The sequence below is a fragment of the Ovis aries genome, chromosome 8 (genome assembly GCF_016772045.2).
Source record: "Ovis aries strain OAR_USU_Benz2616 breed Rambouillet chromosome 8, ARS-UI_Ramb_v3.0, whole genome shotgun sequence".
Classification (NCBI taxonomy): domain Eukaryota; kingdom Metazoa; phylum Chordata; class Mammalia; order Artiodactyla; family Bovidae; genus Ovis; species Ovis aries.
Genome location: NC_056061.1, coordinates 31,769,090 through 31,793,013, shown reverse-complemented (window position 1 = coordinate 31,793,013; position 23,924 = coordinate 31,769,090). Strand labels below are relative to the sequence as shown.

The 23,924-nt window shown below is 38.4% G+C and overlaps 1 protein-coding gene across 12 annotated transcripts in view; it reads right to left on the bottom strand.

The window, feature by feature from the left end:
* Positions 1 to 23,924, bottom strand: part of PREP (prolyl endopeptidase) — a 584,413-nt gene that overhangs the window by 210,141 nt on the left and 350,348 nt on the right. For 7 of the 12 annotated variants that reach the window (XM_060419547.1, XM_060419545.1, XM_060419541.1 and 4 more), the window contains one exon: positions 17,867 to 17,937. The exons of 1 other annotated variant lie outside the window; for it this stretch is intronic. The gene's annotated coding sequence lies outside the window, so the exon portion shown is untranslated. Of the gene's footprint in view, positions 1 to 16,678; positions 16,892 to 17,866; positions 17,938 to 23,924 lie in introns of all 12 variants that reach the window. 4 more of the 12 variants (XM_060419550.1, XM_060419546.1, XM_060419548.1 and 1 more) reach the window with 1 other exon arrangement.

Here is a 23,924-nt window from a genome sequence, read left to right as displayed (position 1 = left end):
GCAGTCACCATCTGCAGTGATTTTGGAGCCCCCCAAAATAAAGTCTGACACTGTTTCCACTGTTTCCCCATCTATTTCCCGTGAAGTGATGGGACCGGATGCCATGATCTTCGTTTTCTGAATGTTGAGCTTTAAGCCAACTTTTTCACTTTCCTCTTTCACTTTCATCAAGAGGCACTTTAGCTCCTCGTACCAAGAATTATTCTAAATCTTTACTCACATTCTTTTACTTCATACTTACTGAATTCTATGAGACATCTACTATTACCTCGTTTTCACAGATGAGGAAACTGAGGCTCAGAGGTTACCCAGAGTTCACTTGACACTGAAGCCATACTTTTAATCTAACTTCTTTTTCTAGCAAATATGTGAGTTTCATGTAGAATAACGTGCTAAAAAAGTTCTTATAAGTTTAATTGTGCTTCTTAAGAAAGTGTTTATGCATATTGATCACATGGTATTATTTCTTAAGATAAAATTGCTTTATGTGCAGCTGACATTACTTCCTTTTTTTTGAACCAGATTAGAAGGGACTCTGGGAGTATCCACACAAAAATACCCCCACCTCACATGCATGCATAAAAACTGTGCCTTAGGGTTTAGGAAACCCTGAGATTTCTATCAAAACCCTGTCAGAGCTAATAAATAAATTTAGCAAATCTGCAGGATACAAGCCCAAATTACAGAAATTTGTGGCATTTCTATACACAAATAAAGAATTTTCAGAGGATTTCCCTGGTTGCTGGCTCACTGGTAAAGAATTTGCCTGCCAATGCAGGAGACACAGGTTTGATCCCTGGTCTGGGAAGATCCCACATGCCGTTGAACAATTAAGTCTGTATGCCACACTTATACAACCTGTGCTCTAAAGCCTGTGAATCACAACCACTGAGTTTCCAGCCTAGAGTCTATGCTTAGCAACAATAGAAGCCACTGCAACGAAAAGCCTGCATACCACAGCTAGAGAGTAGCCCTCATGCGCTGCAACTAGAGAAAAGCCCGGACAGCAGCAAAGACCCGGCACAGACCAAAAAATTAAATAAAATTATTTAAAAAATTTTTAAAAGAACTATCTGAAAGAAAAATTAAAACAATCCTGTTTAAAATTGCATTAAAAAGAATAAAATAATTAGTAATAAATTTAACCAAATAAGTGAAAGACCCGTACATTGAAAACTATGAGACATTAATGAAAGCAATTGAAGAAGACATAAATGGAAAGATAGATCAGATTTACAGATTGGAAGAATTATTGTTAAAATGTTCATACTACACGAAACTACAGATTCAGTACAATCATTATCACAATTCCAATAGCATATTTCATAGAACTAGAACAAATAATTCTAAAGTCTGTATAGAACCACAAAATATCTTGAATGGTCAAAAAACAGTCTGAGAGAGGAGGACACAGGTGGAGATATTATGCTGTTTGATTTCAAACTACAAAGTTATAGTAATCAAAACAGTATGATACTGGAAGAAAGACAGACAGATCAACTGGAACAGAATCAAAAGTCCAGAAATAAACACACGCATATGGACAATTAATTTATGACAAATGTGCAAAGAACTACAATGGAGAAAGAACAATCTTTTCAGTAAATGGTGCTGGGAAAACAGGACAGCCACATTCCAAAGAATGAAACTAGACCATTATATTACACCATATACAAAAAAAGTAACTCAGAATGGATTAAGGACTTGAATATAAGACCTGAAACTATAAAATTTCTAGAAGAAAACATTGGTTATAACCTTATCGACATTGGTCTTTTTGTTGATCTGACTTCAAAGGCAAGGAAAACAAAAGCAAAAATAAACAAATGGGACTAGACTAAACTGAAAAACTTCCCATAGCAAAGGAAACCATCATACAAATAAAAAGAGCAACTTGCTGAGTGGGAGAATATACTTGCCAATCATATCATATTTGATAAGGGCTTCCAGGTGGTGCACTGGTAAAGAATCTGCCTGCCAATACAGGAGATATAAGAGATGTGGGTTTGATCCCTTGGTTGGGAAGATCTCCTAGAGAAGGAAATGGCAACCCACTCAGCATTCTTGCCTGGAAAATTCCATGAGCAGAGGAGCCTAGCAAGCTACAGTCCATAGGGTCACAAAGAGTTGGACATGACTGAGAGATTGAGCACATACATATTTGATAATGGGTTAATATAAAAAAATATAAAGAACTCATACAACTCAACAACAACAATGAAACAACCTGATTAGAAAATGGACAGAGTGTCTGAATAGCCATATTTCCAAAGAAGACTGCAAATGGCCAACAGACACGTGAAAAGATGGTCAACATTACTAATTATTAGGAAGATGCAAATCAAAACCATTGAATTATCACTTCACACCTGTTAGAATGACTATTATCAAAAGGACAAGAAATAAATTCTGGTGAGGATGTGGAGAAAAGGGAAACCCTCATACAGTTTGTGGGATTGTAAACTGGTGCAACTATGATGGAAAAATGGTATGGTGATGCCTCAAAACATTAATAGAACTACCTTATAATCCAACTATTCCACTTCTGGGTATTATCTGAAGAAAATAAAAACACTAATTTGAAAATATATATGCACCTATATGTTTACCGAGGAATTATTTATAATAGCCACGACATGGAAACAAGCTAAGTGGCCACTGATGGATGAAAGAATAAAAAAGATGTGATCTATAACCAGTCCATTCTGAAGGAGATCAACCCTGGGATTTCTTTGGAAGGAATGATGCTGAAGCTGAAGCTCCAGTACTTTGGCCACCTCATGAGAAGAGCTGACTCATTGGAAAAGATTCTGATGCTGGGAGGGATTGGGGGCAGGAGGAGAAGCGGACGACCGAGGATGAGATGGCTGGATGGCATCACGGACTCGATGGACGTGAGTCTGAGTGAACTCCGAGAGATGGTGATGGACAGGGAGGCCTGGCGTGCTGCAATTCATGGGGTCTCAAAGAGTCGGACATGACTGAGCGACTGAACTGAACTGAGCTGATACAGACAAATGGCTCACAACCTTGTTGTGGCAAAGGGGCTTGGATAACTCAATGAAGCTATGAGCCACGCCATGAAAGTTCACCCAAGACGGACAGGTCATGGTGCAGAGTGCTGACAAAACATGGTCCACTGGAGGAGGAAACGGCAGACCACTCCAATATTCTTAACACGAGAACTCCATGAACAGTATAAAAAAGAAATACTACTCAGCCGTAAAAAGAATGAAATTTTGTCATATGAGACAGTATGGATAGACCTGGAAGGAATTATGCTAAATGAAATGTCAGAAGGAAAAAGATAAACATCAAATGACTTTACCCATAAGTGTAATTAAGAAAAAAAAAACAAAAGCAAACTCAGATACAGACCACAGATGGTTGGTTACCAGAGGGAAAGGCACTGGGGGCCAGGCAAAAGGAGTGAAGGGGTTCAATTGTGTGACGATGGATCATAACTAGACTTTTAGGGGTTATCAGTTTTTGGTGTATACAGAGGTCACATTATAAGATTGTATACTTAAACCTTATAAGTATAAAAAAAGATTTCACTGTATCAACAATAATAAATCATCTGATAGAACCAATAGCAAGAAAAGTTGTGCCCAAGTGCTGTTAGAGGAAATCTGAAAAAAATATTTTGTACTTAGTACATATCTACCCTTTAAAAATTACTATTATCACAGAGATGAAATAAAAATACAGCTTCTCCTTGTAGTCTTCTAAACAACACTCTTGTTTGTATTTCCCTGAGACAAATGTTTTTATTTAACCTAGGCAAGATATTTTTAGAAAGTAAGGAACTGTGGAGAAATTTAGAACAGAAAATAAAAACCATATAAGTGCTTGGGTATGAATTCAATTTTCCTTGCATGGTCAAATAACTAACTCCCTGGGGACTGTCGTCAAACACAATTTAAGATCACCCTTTGATTAAATTTTCACTCAAAAGGATCAAGAACCTAAAATTTTGACAGATAAGGAAGATCATTTCATTTTAAAAGAATGTCTCTGGCAATCTGTTTCATCAGCCCTTGGCTCAGATTCTACTTCCCCCTAAGAAACTTCCCTGACACATTGCACCCCTCCCTGGTCGCTCCCTTATGTGGAGCTGATTCATGTTTATGCCAAAAACTTTTGTGACATCAATTCACCGCATAATTTATATGTTTCTATAACTGAACCACAAACTTCTTGAGGTCAAAGACTATTTTTTTTTTCTAGTTTCTTTCTTACCTTGATACTAGGTATACTAGGGCACAGTTGGTGCTTGACTAACAAATACGTGTTGAATGAATGACTAATACACGGGGGGCTTGGAAATATTCCTAACCATTGAAGACAGCATTAGGAAAAAGTGGCTAGACACTTTTGCACACATAATTTCATTGAGTCATCTCTATGATTCTGTGACAGAGGTATTATCAATGCTACCGTGTAACATTGGAAGAACCAGAAGCTTTGAGAAATTAAATAATGCCTACATCTGTATGGCTGGAATCATCATGATTCAAGTTCAGAGCTGTTTGCTTCTCAGGTCTTTGCTCTTTCCATCACTCTGGACAGATTTTGTTTGTTTGTTTGTTTTTTCAAGCACAGGTGATGAAAAACAACTTCATCTAGCTTGGACTAAGAGAAGGTTTTTATTGGAAGAATCAGGAAAGAATGGGAAGGTCTGCAGAATCCAGAGCTGTTTGGGGAACATTGGCAATGGCAACTAGGGAGAGGAGGCTGCCAACCTAGGCTGTCTCTGCTTTCTCTGCTCAAGTTCTGTTTTCTCCTTCTAAAGAGAGCTTTTCTCTGTGTTTGTGTTGGGAGGGGTGAGGGGAGTGAGAGATGAGAGAGAGAGGCAGAGCTATCAGCAGCAGCCCCACTCTCAAATTCCTTCTCCTTCATGCCTGGAGAGGCCCCCATGGATGTATCATCTCTTAAATCTCATCTGTCAGCTGACTGAATATGCATCACGACACATCTCTCTTATGGAAAGAGACGCAAACTATTCACAAGTCTTTAGAATCCAGCCTGTTAAAGAGGAACAGCACTGGCCTGGGTGATCAGTGGCCAGTATGGTACCCTAAACAAAGACAAATGTGGAGGTACATGTAGTCCTCCTTGCCTTTATCCAGCCACTCATGTCTACCTCCAGATTTCCGTGTTCACTCAAATCACCATTTTGCTATTATTAATTGACAGGTATCTGGAAGGTCCACATAGAATTTTTTAAAAATTATCTACTATGGTATTAACAGACAACCTGGTTCTTAATGCTTTAAAGATGATAATGATATTTTTGTTTGCTATAATTGGCCTTTCTTCTTCTCAAATTGATTAAATCAGTTATTAGTACTGGAAAAAAATAGTGAACTAACATTATCACCACACCAATGTTGTCTAACCATTTTAAGGCAATGTTGTGTGTAGGGTAACTATAGTGGTTTTCCTTTTTTTTCCCCCTATCAATCTTGTTCAAATAGAAATGTATCCAGTTTCTCAACACATAAAACAGAAAAAAAGAGCAGGGCTTTTGTTTTTTTCTGAGGGAATCTGTATGAGGTTTTGCATTTCTGTTTTGCTCTTCTGCAATGCTGCTTTTTTAGGAGCCACAGAGGAGGCTCCTTAGGACCCAATTTGAAGAACCCTGGTGGAGTAGGAGGACTCTGACCTGGGAGCCAGATTTGTGTTGAAGATCTGGTTCTACTACTCCTAAGTTGTTCAACCCTGAAAAAGACATTTAACCTCTATCCTTTTCCACTGATAAAATGGGGATAATCATACTTTCCCTTTCCAATTTTCAGGGTAGTTGTTGGTATCAAATGACATAATGGATACAGAAGCGCTTTACAAATGGTAAAGATTATTATAAACTTGAAAAATGCCTCATTGCACTTTAGAACAATAAATATTTGTTGATGTATACAGATCTTTGGAATCCAGGATAACTAAAAGTGGCCCTTTAAAACATTTTTGTGGCTGTAGTAGTTTTGAAGTAGAATATGCATAAGAAGGGCTTCTCTGGTTGCTCAGAGGTTAAAGCGTCTGCCTCTAATGTGGGAGACCTGGGTTCAATCCCTGGGTTGGGAAGATCCCCTGGAGAAGGAAATGGCAACCCACTCCTGTATTCTTGCCTGGAGAATCCCATGGACAGAGGAGCCTGGCAGGCTACAGTTCACGGGGTCACAAAGAGTCGGACATGACTGAGCAACTTCACATGCATAAGAATAGTGAAATTGATTATCTTTTTAGTGTATATAAGCAGGACAATGTCAATTTTACTAACCATCTAAGGTTATCAAGGGGAAGTCCCATTTGTATGTGATTAGCCTTAGAAATACCTTAAGATATTATCAATGAAAGAAATGAAGGAAAAAAGTCCAGAGTGTAAATTTAAATATTATGCACAGTAACGATACTTTCCATGAGCTCATGGGAAAAGATTACTTGAATTAATTGGCATCACCATCAGTCACAGGCTGTTGATTGCTCTAGGAACAGGGTGTAAACCTCATGAAATGAAACGTGGGGTTACAAAATCTCAATGCGCTTTAACCTGCTGTTGAGAAAGGAAATGAGTAGCTGTCCAAATGTTGTATTTCCACTTGCCAAATGCAACAATTAGACCCACACTTTCATGAATTAACCTGTGAAGTGAAAAAAATCTCTTCAACAGTTTCATGTCATGGGTTCAAATGGTGTAACGTTTCTTATATAAAGAACATAAAGGAGAATAAATCATTAGGGAAAGCAGGGGGGATTTATCGTACTCCAAGGCTGTTTTTAAACAGACCTCAACTGTGCGACAACAGAAAATAGCCTTGTGTTTAAGGATCGTCGATCCCAGGTTTGCAACAGGCGTTATAAGAAACCAACAAATTGTTATGTGTGCTTATTCTGCCTCTCTTTACGCTGGAAACTGGGCTGCTCTGTGTCTATATCTCACCTAATGCCTAGCAGTTTGTTCTCAGGAGAGGAATGGAAAAAGACACGTTCCCCAGGTCAGCCATTACAATTAAACTTTTATTTATTTTTCCAGTAAAATTTGTACTTTCTTAATTTCTACCACTGGGATAAAAAAAAAATTGTAAGCTGACATACCAAGTCTGTTGGCCACCTCAGAAACTTCCTGAAAACACCTTTTACAAGTTATATCATTTCCCTCCAATGTGTCATTTTTTTCTCCTTTTTCACTCTAGGGGCTGAGAAGAAGGCCACTCCACCTTTTCAATAAGTATCAACATTTCAGTAGAAAGCTGTTTATTTTCCTCCTGAAGCACATTAATACTACCGACCAACAATAGTAGCTTTTCAGACTCAGAAAGCAAGACTCAAAAGGGCTAGCCACAACTCTCCAGCAGTGGCAGCCAACAGGTTTTCACCTCAGGCTGTTTGTGAGAAAGGATTTTCTATTTTTACGTTTAAGGGCCATTCACTGATATTCACCCCTAACCCTATTTCAGGGCTCAGGGACATCTTAAATTTGGGCTATTAGAAAATTTAAAAAATATCAAATTGTACAATAAGCACTGGAAACACCAAGCAGAAGCTTGTCACATCAGAATAGGTCAAGATATATTTGCCCACAGCCCTCCTGAGAGATTATTTATTTAAAGAAATTCAAGTATATAAATTGAAATGATTTTTTTTTTCTTATCAGTTTTCTGGCATATGTAGGTTTTAGCTAGACAGCTTTGTACCTAGTGTCAGAAAGTCCCAGGTTTTTAGGCAGGAGTTAACTTTTACCTCCAGGGAGCAACTGGCTTCTTATGTTCTTTAGTTAGCTTAACAACTGGGGGTGCTGAATTAATAAAGATTAAGTCTTGCACCATGGATTATGACAGCATCCAAGCAAAGCCAAACTGGACATGTGCTGGTCATTCTAAAAAGGGAAGTCCTATCCTAGGTGGACAGGCAATTCTTCCCATAGTAGCTCAATCTTTATGAATTCATCCTTCTTTACTATCCCACTCTCTATAACAGTTCTCATCGTCTTCCTTTTTTTTAATTATTATTTTTTGGAATAGTCTTCAATCCTTTCATTTCTTGGGCTGTATTTTCCATCAAGTCTGGTAGTGACAACGGTTTTTCATTAAGATTCTGAAAGATATTCAGAAAACTCACAGACTAATAAAATTAGCAAACTTCTAAAACTCATAGCAATTAGAGAAGCAACCTGAGCTTCCCAAGGATATATAACTAATTTTTTGCCAAGATATTGGAGAATCCAGATTTTTGGACCATGCCAGTCTATAATTTCTGTGTGTGAAACTATAGTATTTATAAACATAAATTTTTCTCCTATATGTTCTCTCTCTACTCTGGACCCCTGTTCAATCAGGGTAAGGATCATAACTTATTCATCTTTTCATCCTAGCACCTGATATAGTTCCTGAATATCAAATCCCCACTATAGACACATAGTGAGGGCTTGATAACATTGGGTATCACACTATTTATTATTTAAAACTTGTCTAACGGGTTGATGAATATTTTCTCCCAACTTGATTAAAGTTCCTCAAGGGCATACACTATTTTGAAGATAGTATAGTTGCTAGCAGTATTTAGCACACACAGGTTTTTGAAAAATTGCAAACACAGAATAATGTCATAGAATAACATCAACACAATTTTTTGAAGAAGTACTATGGTAGGGTGAGGAATGGAATTCCAAATACGTCTAAAAGGAACTTTGCAGATAGGATTAAGGGTCTTGACTTGGGCGATAATCCTGGGTCGTGCAGGTAGGTCCACTGTAATCATAACAGTCCTTACAAGGGGGATCAGAGACAAGAGAAGTCAGAGCAAGAAGGGAAGAGGATGTGATAATGGAAGCCTGGAGAAGAGAGATGTGCTTTACGGATGGAGGCAGGTGGTGCCGGAGAAGCTGAAAAAGGCAAGGAAACAGATTTATCCTTCAGAGCCTCTAGAAGATATCAACCCTTCCAACACCTTGACTTTAGCCTAGTAAAATTATTTTCAACTTCTGGCCTCCAGAACTTTGAAAGAATAAATTTGTGGTACTTTGTTACAGCAGAATCACAGGAGGACAGATACCAGTGCACAGTGGCAATTTCTACAGACTGAAGAAAGAAAACATGTACCACACGCTTGACATACACACTGAAAGATAAAATTGGAAGAGACTAAAAAAGTATCCTTTCAGATCACCTTGCCTGAGGCAAAAGATTGTCTTCAGGATAGATGGTGGATGTTTCTCCATAGCATTTTTAATGATCTCTAGGAACAATAACTATATTTTGTTTTGTTTTGTTTTGTTTTTCCAGACTGGAAGAAGATAAAATTCTGTTTGCCTTTTATGCATGTGAAGCATATATAACTTATTAGTTGGTTTTTACCCAAAGAAGAAAAAAGGTGAGCTGCGTGGCTGATAGGCAGGCAACTTCACCTGCAATCTTTCTGATATAGATTGGAATCTGAAGATACAAGTAGTAGCAATCGAGCATAGCAATCCAATAAACAGATGGTTTTGGAGACAAAATATCTAGTTTTCTTTAAACCAGTTCACTTCTGCTGTGGTCTAGCCCTGACCTCAACTCTACATTTTAATCCCACAATTTGTGGAGTGTGTGTGTGTGTGTGTGTATGTGTTATTCATGTGAACTCAGCTTACCCTTGGCTTATGAAACATGTGAATTGGAAAGCTGTTCTCAAAATGAGCTCCCTCTTGGAGGATTTCCCAAAGCTCAGCCTGCTTTAATTACTTAACCAAGAAGTTTTCAATGAGCTGTTTTGAACCTGGCATTCACAATACACTTGCCTTGTACTGAGCGATAACTTTATGACAGGAAGCTTTGTTAGCTGGACCACCCGGGGAACGCAGCTTGAATAGAATATGGCTGCCTGTTGACTTAAGAATGTGGGCGCCCCTGGACGTGCCACACCTGTGTTCCCTTAGCTGCCCCCCAGCTCCTGTTCATTTCCCATGTAATTCAAGGTGTTGAACTTAATCCATACAGCTTTGCATCAATAGCCTCATTTATGGGTTCTCCTCAGGCCCTGGCTATGTTAGAAACCTCTTCCCATGTAGTCCAAAGGTGCTGGAAGGCTGTGTACATTAGGCATTCAAATGGTATCTTGGATATGACAGAACTATGCCTATGCAACAGCTCCAACATAGTTTGAGAATGTAATCTTTAGAATTTCCAAAATAGCCCACTTCAATTTTGACTGATTTTTTTTTAAACCATCTTCACAATCAAAAGCAAAGTCAAAATATTATCTAGGTGAAAAGAATTGAACTGATTTGAACACAATTTCTCTTTCTGATAGGTAGTCTTATAATTTCAACATATTTGATTAATAGCTCAAATAAATCAATAGTCTAAGCTTACCTCACCACACTGCATTTGGTTCTTCTGGCAACACATAGTCTTTTTGGTTTAGAATACTTCTCTCTCAGTTGTGTGGTAGGGTCCTAAAAGTAGAGCATATTGGTGGTGGTGGTTTTGTTGTTAAATCATGTTCAATTCTTTGTGACCCCAGGGACTGTAGCCTGCCAGGCTCCTCTGTCCATGGGATTAGCCAGATTTAAAATTAATTCCTTTTAAAAATTTAAAATTCCTTTACATGTTATTCATATATTTAAAGTTTATTCCAATGACTATTGTTTCGGGGTGAACCTATGCTCTAAAATGGACCAGGTAGAGAACATTTTGGAGTTTTGCTAGGAATGCTGGGACAAATATGTTGGCTTCTTTAGACAGATTTAAACCCAGAAGAATATAGTCCTGGAACCTGCTATCAGTAATTTGCAGCCATTTGTGACCTAAAGAAGGGAGCCAAAACTGAGACATGGATTTACTGGGGAATGAAAAACTGGTTCCTGGTGACATAGTTTGAGTCCTGAATTGAGTCTTTCTGGATGGTTTAATGACATAAGGCACTAAATCCCCTAGTTTAGTTTAGTGCTTCTGAGTTGGGCTTTTGTCTCTGTTAACTAAAGGAATAATAATTGTTATGATGATAGCATTATAATGGCATTGAAAGTTCAGATATTGTTCAAATCCAAAGGTTTAATGATACCTGTGAGAGTGTGGTACTTATATTGATTCAGTACCAAGTCCTTGAATTAAAGCACTTTCTAGTACTCTCTCAGAAATCAAGGGTGTGGAACTTTTGCCTATTGTTGTTTAGTCACTAAGTCATGTTGGGCTGTTTTGCGACCCCATGGACTGTAGCCCGCCAGGCTCCTCTGTCTGTGGGATTTCCTAGGCAAGAATACTGAAGTGGGTTGCCATTTCCTTCTCCATCTGCTATTGTTAGCATGTCTAAAAATATAAAAGCCATTTATTTGTTCCTGAAAACCTTTTCTTTATTCATATGTAAACACATGGTTTGCTTCTGTGGGAAAATGATTACAATGTTTATTTAAGCAGGTCCCATTTCTTTACCAGGTATATTGGATATAAAAGTATTGGATGCATTCCTGCTGCAAAATTCAAGCTGAGAAAAAGTAAAAATACATCTGTATCTATCCATGGACACTCCTGTGAGGATTAGGATATAATATTTTTACAAATGATGAGTTTTTAGAATAAAGTTATATAAAATTTTAATCTATTTTCTTGCCTATTATTTGTTACTTAATATTAGATTAGCTTTCAGCAACAGAGATATGACCTGAAAGATTTATTTTCCTTGTAAGAATATGAAATTTTGAACTTTTGAATTTATCCTTAAATGAAAGATTTATTTCGCCTCCCTCTCAATGGTGGTTAACAAGGATCTTTTCAAACAAATCTGCAGTAGTGTTGCAATACTGTTTTTCTTTTAAAAAAAACAAATATGATTTCTTATGTCTAAAATATTTTAGTAGATAGGATGATTTAAAAATCAAATGAATAAGAACAAATGATAGATAGCATAATTCTGTTGTGATAAAAATGCCTTTAGATGTAGATCAATATATTATTAACAAATTCTAAAAATTAAAATAATAATGTTAACAAGGAACTTGTTCACTTAAAATTTTATTTTCTCTTTAAGTCTAGCTCCTGTGTAGTTTTCTCGCCTATCTTTTCTTTGTTCTCCAGCTTTTTTTTGGATACTTCTTTAATCTCTTTTCATTCAATAATTTATTAATTTGGGACATATGAACTCAGCGTTTTTTAAAAGGTAAAGGTAAAAGTGGTTGAACATTTCAGTAATATCATATAGTTCAACCTAATACAATGTACTTTTTAAAGGAAATTTTGTAATTTTTACATTTCAAATTCTGGGTTCTTCTTCTCATCATAATCTTTATAAATGGATTCTATTTTTATCTGTATCTTGATGAAACTCTCCCTCAGACAAAAACAAAAACTCAACAAGCTAGCTGTTTGACTGAAATATGTCAGTTGTTAGGGACTGAGCTGTGCCCTCCACCACTGCCATAAGCAAGAGAAATGTTCGTGTCCTAACTTCTAGTACCTTAGAATATGAATTTGGAAATAGTCTTTACAGATATCATCAAGTTAAAATGGGGTCATTAGCATGGACCCAATCTAGTATGCCTGGTGGCCTTATGAAGAGGGGAAATTTGGACATGAGACAAGCATGGAAGGAAGACAGTGTGATGATGCCCAGACAGAAGATGGCCAGGTGACTGCAGTACTGCAGCTGCAAGACCAGCAATGTCAAAGATCGCACCTGCCTTAGAGCTGCCAGGGAGAACATGCCGCAGATGACGCCTCGACTTCAGCTTTCAGAATACAAGAGGATACATTTCTGATGTTTTAGGCCTCCTAGTTTTTGGTACTTTGTAAAACTCTGCTGGCATACGCACTTGACAATGGTTTACCAGTACTCAGATGAGAGATTGATATTATTAACAACTTTTTTTCTGACTCTAGAAATTGAAGTAGATGAATAGAAGAGTTCTTCTTGCTCAGTTCCCACAATAATATTTCTTTTCAATATTATTTGAAGGAATATGGAGTAGATTTCTAATGACTACTAATTTTCTTTGGGAACTCTATTCACCTTTATAACATAAAAGTCTGTAAAAAATATGAGACTGGTCTTCATCAAATCATTTAGCCCAATACATATTTAAATGCCTCTCAAAGTATAAGAAAGACTTCAGTAATAAAAAAAATTATTTTAAAGAATCCCTCACATTACATTTGACATAGAGCCTAATTCTATGTTTACAGAAAAATATCAGACTTTATAGGTTTTAGTGAAAATTGAAAGAAATTATCACTACTAATAGCTGAAAATTCTATATTAAACAAATAAATGCCCACTACTCAAATTACATTGCCTAATATATGTAATCCAAAAACCTCAAGTAAGAAGCAATTTTAGATGGCTTCAAAATAATAAATAACATGAAATTGAAAATGGAGATTTGGCATATTTTTGGAGGTAAATGTGACTAGATACACATGAAAACCATTCTTTTTCCTATTAATGTAACTTTGCTTAATGATGACAATAATGTGGCTATAAACATGAAATAATTTCTCTTCCTTCTTTTCTCTCTTTCCTTTAAAGGGTTCTTTTTTTTTTTTTTTTTTAAACTGATACCAATGCTAACATTTGGGTATCCTTCCTAGGGATATTATAAAAAAATTTTTACATCATAAACATTTAAATTGAAAAAATATGTAGCCCATGGGCCAGATGATAATGGCAATATTCCTTTAAAAATAGGTGTAAGAGATACAGGACAGGTGGCAAACATTCATGAGCGGGAACTTTGACTTTAGCAAAACATGACTGCTATTTCTACCTGCTGTGGGCTTGACACAGAAACTTACAAAGCCCAAGATAAATGTATTTTTGGAGATGAAACTTGCCCTTCTATACTTGTACTTTTGTTGATAACTTATTTAAACCAATTGTATATTTTCTTTGTATGCTGGAATTGATTTGCTAAAAGATACCTATTGACAAAAAAGTCCAGCTAAAACTCAACTTCAGGTCATGGGACTTGTTTTCAGAGCCAACTTTTATTTTCTTTCTAGATTGTGTACATGATGCAAGAGAGGACTATAAATTATCTTACTAATTCTAATAAGTATGGATACATATTTTTAAGAAGTCTCAGTTCAGTCCAGTTCAGTTCAGTCGCTCAGTTGTGTCTGACTCTTTGCGACCCCATGAATTGCAGCACGCCAGGCCTCCCTGTCCATCACCAATGTCTCAAGGGCCAAGTATATTGAAAAGATGAATTAAGACAACTTGTACTATGTGAAAAGTCAATTTCTTTCAAAATTGTCATCATTGCAACCCTGGTTTTATTTAAAAAGAAATAATAATACTCCCAAGGTACATATTTCTGCCACAAGAGAAATTAAGAATGAATACTTAGCACATTTAGTCATGGTGGAAATCAATGAGAAAAATAACAGTGGAAAGCTATTTGAAATTGTGTATAAGTTTAAACAGTGTATAAATTTAATTAGGAAGAAGTTAATTAAAACTAAAGAAGACAGTAAAAAGAAAATGTTTACAAGGTCTCCTTAATTTCGTATTGAGCATCTAACTGGTAAACTAAACCTCTCAGTCCACTTTTTCAGCATTATCCTTCATTTAGTCCCCAGATCCTACCAGAGTGTGCTAAAATAGTATTATGAGATTAAACTAAACACATACCACAAGGTATAGCAATTTGAAATGCACTCCACAACCAGCTAGGAATCAACGTGGGTTATCAGTGGCAGTGAGAACAGAATGGCAGGTGATTTGAGTACTGACCGTGGACATGTAGGTGCTCAGACACTTGTGCTTTTATACCTGTTGAGGCGGTTCTGGAGATGAGGGGGAAACCTGTAAATTATCTGGCTGCTGCTGCTTTATTTTTCTGGCTGGATATTCAGTTGACACAAGTTCCAATAGTGGGGAGATGATATTGTTTGATGAAGTCTAGGCTTGCTGGCATTTGTGCAGCTTGGTCTCCTCTCTAGCGGGATGGTTCACCTCCAAAATCCCTCTCTGAGCTGACATCGCTATCTTCACCTGCATGTCTTAACCTCTCTTGATCTTAAAATGTGACTATCAACCAAAAGGAAGCATAGATTCTTCTTTTTCCCTTTCTTTCCCTGCCCTCCACTGTTTCTTTCCTTGTGTTTTTTGTGTGCATGTGAACTGTCATTCTCTTTGGATTATCTAGTCTTCATACTAGATCTTGACAATGCATGAGGATATCCTAAGTCTTGAAAACTCTGGGAATATGAGTGCCTTCCTTTTATTTCTGAGCTGCTTGCCTTCTGAAGAAAGCATGAAAACTTCTTTATTTGCAGCCTTGCTCATCCTTCTTGAAAGTGACTCACAGATTTGCTTTAATCTAGGAAGCCCTGTAAGGTGTATGGCTGTCTGACTCTTTGACACCCCTACATAATATGAGTGGCCTCATTTTTACTAACTTTCACTTTGATATCCCTGGTTTTAAAAGCTTTCCCCTTTCTCTTCCATTTTAAAATTGGATGTGTTCAACATGCCCTGACTGAATTAGCATTGCCTATCTGTCCGGTGAAGCAGTCCTGGAAAAATTCACATTTAAACAGCACCTCCACGAGTTCTTAATGACTTGGTGCTGAAAGGCAGCTGGCTCAAGTCCAAGTCTGGGGTTTCACTGCTCTGGCAGGAAGGTCAGTTTAGTCCTAAGGGGAAGGAAAAGAAAATACTATACTCTGTATATCCTGTGAGAGAAAAATTACAAATTCAGATCTAATATTGAAAATACTTCCTTCTTAATTTCAAAGTAACTGCTTTTAGTAGCCAGTGAACTCCCAATGGTTAAATTATTAGCTTCAGACATTTTGCTTTAGACAAAAACCTCTAAGTGGCCTACTTTCATTTTCGTCTGGTTGAACAGTTTGTGGTTATAATATTTTAAATAACCTTTTAAAATGATCTTGGTAAGAGGGTAAAGAAGTAAAAAAAAAACAAAACCACCAAACCTCAATTTTTGAAAACTTTTTTCCTGAAGACCTCTGCCTAATTGTTCCAATAAGGACACAAAAACTTAAATTAATTATGCAAGTTTCTTAGAGTCTCAGAAGCAATAAAAGCAAAAAAAAAAAAAAAAGAAAAAAAGAAAAAGAAAAAGAAAAAGTGGGCAAGTTTTGCATTATTTTTTAGGTGAGCTGTTCATCTTGCTTTTCATAAATTTTAGAAACACAACTATGCCTACCTGAGGTGGAAAGAACAGGGAAATGACTTAGGTCAGAAGGAAAACCTTAGTAACCTAGGACCACGTGCCACTTGATGAGGGAGGGGATTACTTGTAGATGATATGTGTTTGGAGTTATCCCTGAGACTCCCCTGGTACGATTAACTGTCTGATTGAGAGGTGAAGGCTGGGACAGACACATTAATACAATCACTTTTCTTCACAACTAAGTCATTAGTTAAATAAAATCTATGGGAAAGCTGACGCCATAAAAGAAGTTAGATAGCATTACCCTGGTGTTATTACCCTTGTTATCCTTGACCTCTGGAGACTTAATGATCTTCAAATAAGTCGTTATTTCAGCAAATCCCTTTTCAAACGAAATCAAGGACTGGAGAGTTTATTTAATAACCACCACAAACATTAAGTAAGTGGTATAAAAATTCTGCTTTCTTGACTTAATTTTGATAACAATATGCTGAGTAAGCCTCCAAGTCCTAAAGTGAAACATTCCCCCGCCCCCCCCCCCCCCCCCCGCCTCCCCCCGCCACTTACTTTCCACTGCTTAATCTACTGAAAAAAATGGTTGCTACTGCTTTTGGATTTTCATGTGTAAACCATGTTGCTTAATGCAAACTGAAATAAGCTGGTTAGCAGACGTCAAGCATCTCAGAACCTGCTCGAGGACACACGTCACATTGAGGTTTGAGGAGGTACCCTCTGCCATCACACCAGGGCAAAATGCAATAGGAAACTTCTTGTCACTTTCTGTAAAAGAGTCAGTGCATGAAAAACAAGAAGGCTGCAGTCTGCTCTTGAGATACTGGAGGATTTCTCTCTCTCTGTTTGGCCTCTCTTAAGAACAGAATTTTATGAAGGCTAAGGTCACTCTGAAGGGCATCCATTAAAATATGACTGTTTTTGTGGAAGGGCAGATAGCTGAACAGTGATGTTCCTTATTCTTCTTTTGGCTTATGGACACCTTTGAGAATCAGTAAAGGCTATAAAATCCAGAGAACACACGCACATGGACACACACACACAAAGAAGTTGCATATCCTGTTAGGGAGTTCCATGAAATCCCTAAAGCTTGTCCACAAACCTCTGTTGCACAGACTACACTCTGATTGATGAATTCATCTCACATTTTTATAACCTTTCAGGGTTGCCTGCATTTTATTAGTACTTTTTGGTAAGGGAGCCAAAACTCCTTTACACGTCAACACAAAAATAAGATTCCTTGAAATGGAGAGGTAACAAACAAAACTAAAAACCGGACAACACCAAAGATTCAACTCCCATCCTTTCCTTCCCTTTGCGCCTCCACCCTCTCTTCTCCCCTCCCCATCCCCCACCCTAGTGTGGACACATTCTTATCTGTTCTCTTCTGAACTAGTGTGACACAACCGTAACTCATTTTATTTGTGAAACCAGGTCTTTTTCCTCCTATGTATGCAATTTTGTGTCACAGAGTATCTTCCCCTTTCTTTTGAAAAGACGTCTTCAAGAAGAATAAGTTCTGAACCCAAGAAATATTTTCCTTTCTCAAGTTAGCTATAGATACAGTGCATTGAGTCATTTCAAATGTTGAGATTGTACATGTTTTCATCAGTACCAGTTTGCCCTTTACCCCCTGAAAAGCTAAGTCTAAACCAGTTTCACACCTCTCTTTCCTTTTCACACCTTATCCTTATCTCCACCCCCCCAAAAGAGCAGCATCTGTAAGACCCTATGGACTCTTACCTGTGGGAAGACCAGTGGTTGTCTTAGTTTCTCTTTAAGTGCAGTTTTCCAGTTTTCCACTAGTTGGGGCTCTGTACAAAGGAAAGGGAAAAAAGGGCCTCCAGAATCATTCATTAATACTAACAAAACATTTTATATGATATCTCTAAACTACTATCCGAGTCTCTGGAAAGATGCTCACTAATTTTATTGTTGTCACAATATATTGGTCATGAAGTTGTGTTAATATATTGTCGGATGAGTTGTGCTTGCCTTGCTTACTTTAGTTAGAGAAGGCTAAACTAATTTACTGCTTTCGGTGTGATTTGCAGGAATCCAGTTCACCCAGGGCAAAAACTATTACAAAATGTGAATTATGAAGTCCATAACATTTGGAACATTGGGTTCCTAAGGAGCAAGATCATCTTCTTTGTAAGTTTTTTCTAGGACAGGGAAGTAACCACTCATCTTTTAACCCGCATGGTGCAAAGTCTGGCACAAATTAGACCCTTAATAAAAGTGGTCTGATTTCTGCCTGTGCCTGAGAACCAGAGTTTGGATAACATTATGTAGCATCAGTTCTCTGGGAAGACCTTTAGAAAACTCTCTTGGTCTGTGCTAACGCTAGGTTTGTCGCTCTCAATCAGTTTTTTTAATTACTTTGTGTCAGGTTGAAAGATTACCTTGGGTAGTCACATACAATCAAGGTCTCCCAGCACTTTGCTTACACTTGCGTTTTGTTTTAGGTTTGTTTATCCTGTCTCTCTCCACCTCCCCGGAGATCCTTTGGCAAATCTGATAAACAATGCTTTTTTTCTTGCTCAAGGCAGAAAGTCCGATCGAATACAATGGGAGGCCAGACTTGGCTGCAAAGCAGGCTGCAGGTGTGCTGGCATTGTGGTCATCTAAACCAGATGCTGGGAGCTGAAGCACCTGCTTCCCTTCTCTGTCTACACTCCAGAGACCACCGCTTCTGGGTAACAGAGGCCAGAGAACCAGGCTGAAGAAAAGGATGAAAATACCACAGCATCCTCTTAACAGATCAAATGAGTTGCCCTAGAAATAGCTTCATGAAATTCTCCCTCTAAGTCCTCAAACACATACAGCCTGTGCCTCTCTAATCTGACAGCAGCATCCTCTCAACACACAGACTTGACAACAACATTTACTAGAAACAGACACTCGGCGGCAACTTAATTTTTCTCTGGATTATAGTATCTAGAGAGACAAGGCTGGCCACGGACAAGAAGGTGATGATTTTTATGGTTCTGATAACACGATCCCAAAAGCCTTGCACAGCCTCAGATTTAATGAACATTTTTATAAGTGCCATCAATTTCTGAATAGTCCAGAAAGAACATTTAATTTTCTATCTTGAATATGGATCATCAGATAAGAGATCAGGGAGAAACTGGTCCTTGTGGGGATGTGACTCTGCTCTGACACTTGTTGCCTGAGAGACTGGCTCTGATATTTTTATTAAGCTGATTCTAAGTTATATTATTTCAGTTCTAAATATTAGTAATAAATTGGCCACAGGCATGTGTATTCAAATCCTTAGTAGGAAACCTGTATGGGTTACGTTTCTTCCTGCTGTTAATATTTTTATTTCCAATTACAGTGTTACTTATTGTCATGCATGAATGCCCTTTTGGGTCAGAGTTCCCACTGTGTGTTTATACAGAGGGATCTATTTTCTTTGTGTATCTTTGTACTGTGTTCCTAGGAGTCAATGGAGAAAGCTTTTGCATTGAAGAATGAAACCCTGCAGCCACACCACTCTGGAGGATCCCCTGCAAAAACACACAGTGAGGGGGCCAGGGCCTTGGTGTGGAGGAGAGGCAGGTACCGGGCCTGTGTCCTTCTCAGCTTCACTAGCTCCTCCATCCAAGAGAAATCTGTTCCTTGTCTGTGAGCTCTTACTGACTTCATCACTTAAGGAAGCCCGTTACACTTGTTCCTTACAGCTCTGTAATAAACGGATATATATTTGTTGCTGCCTGTCCAGACCAAGTTTACAAGGGAGAAAAATTTCTGAAATGACAAGCCCAGTTTGTGGACATGAGAGGAGAGAGAGGAGTGGCAGGATGGGAAAAGGTGACAAATCAGAGCAAACGAGTGGAGTCGATCTGAAAAAAAGGGATGCGTGGTGTTTAGTAAGAATTTTTTGAAATCACCCAAAGGGTTGACAGCATGTTTCCAAAAAATAAATTAAAAAATAAAGAGACTCATTCTCTTCATCTCATGCCCACATTCTTCTCGGTCAAAGCCTCATTAAAAGAGGCACCCAGACAACTAAGGAAAGAGAGAGGGTGGATCTGGAAGCGAGAAAGAGAACCCTGGATCCTAGAGGTACTCTGATCTGCAGATGTGCCTCTCAGTGGAGTTTGGAATTCACTGGGGGGCGGCTAATGGGGTGGAGGGGGCTGCTGAGATGGAGCTGAATATGGAAATGGAGATTAGATAAACAGTCTATTCTTCAATATCACGGCAACTGTTTTCACTTATCTGCGTGACTCTTTCTTTTGTGCCTCTTAATTTGTCCTTGAAGTTCTGTATCTAATCATTAGCTGAGCAACCAATAATTCTCCCTCAGTCCCCCACCCCTTTTTACAACCAACTTTAATCTTTCGACTCAGTGAAAAACATGTTTCCCCTATCATAACTGGTTTAACAAAAATTCTCTTTTAAGTTTAGATTGCTCAGATACAATGGCTTTCCTGCAGCTTCATGCTAGGGAAAGGAATTTACATTAGAAAAGAGAGATTTATGATAGCGTTGAATTTCCATTTGAATATGGATAGTTAACAGCATGCATATGTTTTTTTTTATTATTATTATTTTAAGGTTTAAGCCGTGCCATAGGCAAAAAGAAAGCTGGAGACTGCAGGGCTGGCAGGACTCAATGAATAATTTAGTCTGGATTTCATTCACAAACAGCAGCCCAGTCCTAGGGAAAGGACCGGTGCTTTTCCCTGGATCGGAACTGGAGTAAGTGCCAGGATTTCCTGATTTGTTTACATTTCTCAAAAAACTTTTTTTCCCCTGGACTAGGACAGAATTAGACTTCCTTTTCCACTTTTGGCTCCTTCCAAGCTATTCTTGCTCAAGGTATTCTCTCCCCTTTCCCTGCATTCTCCTTTGTTGAAGTCTCAGCTGGGTCTTTTGTCTCACGAAAACATGGAGAGGCAATGAAAGAGGTTGGTGGAAGAAGAATGGTCCTCATGACAACAATGAACCCACAGTAGCCAGCTTTTCCTGGACGCAGCAGAGTCTATCCAAATTTTACATGTAAAGCCTTCTGGTCTGTCTCTCACTAGAGCTTAAAAAGGATTCTGAGAGGCCAGGATATGATACATCAAGTGATTTTGCCCAACTCCTTAAGCTATAATAGGAGACATTGAGATCACCTTCATTCTCATCAACCCTGCATATGATGAGATTTGTCATTCTGTGGTGAAGCTTCAGCCAGATCTAGGCATGGGAAGCCAGTGTTTTCTCTTTGGTAACCAGTCTTCCAGGACCTGTGGCTAAGGGCCTCTGTTCTACCCTGTTATTCTCCCTGCCTTGTTGGGTTTCACTTTTACCATCTTGATCATCTATAATTGTCATAAAAGTTTGTTTTGAAAAGTAACTCTAAAGTCATTTGTTTATAAATGTTTGGCAATCAGGGATTAGTTCCTTTTCCTAATCTGAAGTGTTAAAAGGCAACCAGATCTTCCTGGGGACTCACCAACAAGAATAAATCAGAGAAACACAGAAGTCGTTTAAAGGGATGGGGCAGGTTCCTTAAAAGAGACATGTAACTCTCTTTGGTTCATTGATATTTCTATTTCTTTTTTCCTTCTCTCTTGTTTCTAAGGCTAAAGGCCTCTTTAAATTTCACTGCTTAAGTCATCTCTGTTTTGAACATGTTTGCCATTCTGACCCTAGGGATAATTGTGAAGACTATCTTGAAGTAACCCTATCCTCCCTGCTAGGACAGCTTGGGCTCTCTTCACTTTGGGTTCCCTGGGACAACCAGGGTCATCTATCCTTTCTGCTTTCATAGTAATCAAACCCAACTCTTGTATGAGAATCAGACAACTTAATTGTACTTGGGGTAAGACTTTAAATACTTCCACCATTCCAGGCTTCCCTTGTAGCTCAGTCGGTAAAGAATCTGCCTGCAGTGCAGGACACCGGGGTTCCATTCTTGGGTTGGGAAGATTCCCTGGAGAAGGAAATGGCAACCCACTCCTGAATTCTTGCCTGGAGAATCCCATGGACAGAGAAATCTGGAGGGCTATAATCTGTGGGGTCACAAGAGTTGGACATGACTTAGCATCTAAACCACCACCATTCCAGGATTATTTGTATCATAACAGAAGAAATGTACGGTAAAGGAATGAGTCTCTAATGGTGGAACTTATGATACCAATGGTGGAACTTATGATACTTTTGCTTGAAGCAAAATGTCATCCAAGTGCTCCTGAAATTATGTCATACTGAGGTTGGATTATGTCTAACATATGGATCAAGTCAGGCACATGTTGTTTGCATCCCTATGTATGTATGTATGACTACCAAGTGGCTCAGTGGTAAAAAGTTCATCTGCCAATGCAGGAGACATGGGTTTGATCCCTCAGTGGGGAAGATCCCTTGTAAGAGGAAATGGCACCCCACTCCAGTATTCTTGCCTGGGAAATCCCATGGACAGAGGAGCCTGGTGAGCTACGGTCTGTGAGGTTGCAGAGTCAGACACAACTGAGCAACTGGACACACACACACACACGCACGGACACACACACGCACATATACACACACTTATATACATACACACATATATGTAGAGGTCACGTGCAGAGAAACGCAGTTTATTATAAAGATCCTGCTACTGAGGGTGGGCAGATGAATGACCATGAGACTTTTCTGAACCATATACTAACACAGCTGATTTGTGAATCAAGACCACAAATAGCTGTTCCGAAATGTCCTTTATAAAAATCATTTACTCACTCTAGTCACTATGAGAGTGCCTACCTTTTGAAAGGCCAAAGTAGACCCTCTTCTCTGACCTGCAAGTAAGACTGGACAAATGGTCACATTCTTAGTATAATCTAAACACGCATCAAGATGCACCCAGTGGACTAATGTGCAGAGTTTCAATTAACACTAGCACATTAGGACATCAAAAGAATAATTTTTCCCCCCATTGGTTTCAGAGACAGTATTGTAGGCATAAGTGTTGCTAAAGAAACCAAGGTTTAACCTTTTGATGATCTGAAGAATCAAGTCCTGCTTTGGATTATCTTCTGTAAAAGGCTTTTATGAAATGATCTGCTGACAAGTGTAAGTGAAGCGCATATTCCAGAATCACATGGTATCTTCAACAGAGTTTAGAGAAAGACATCAAATGAGTAAAGACATGATGTTCAATGTGAAATTTATCTTCTAAGCAGGGGAACCCCACAAATAAATGCATGTGGTGGGAAGGAAAAAAGACCCAGATATAGAATAACATTACTTAGAATACCTAAAAATCATTCACATCACATGAACAAACATGTAAATCAGGTTGGAGAATATGATATATTTTGCATTGTGTGTGTGTGTGTGTAGGTACTAAGATAGCCTTTCTTTCTAATACGTTTCGTGTGTGTATGTGTGTGTGCACTCAGTTGTTCAGTTGTGTCCAGCTCTTTGAGACTGAATGAATTGCAGCCCTCCAGTCTCTTTTGTCCATGGAATTTTCCAGTCAGTATTACTAGAGTGGGTTGCCAAATTTCCTACTCCAAAACATCTTTCAACTCAGGGATCGAACTTGTGTCTCCTGTACTGGAAGGCAGATTCTTTACCACTGAGCCATGGAGAAGCTCAAATATGTTTCATATGATGTTCTGAATTCCAGGTCTTTATTTCAAGAGAAGACCAGAGGTAAACAGCTTACTTGAGCAGGTTTTCCCTACATGAATGAATATAGTAAATATTCTGGCAGACTTTCAGATTTCTCTAAGCTGTAGTAAACAAGGCCAATTGGCTCATCTGAAGGGACCCTTAGGAGTCCAGCTGGTGGTGCTTGGAGGCCAAACCAGTGATT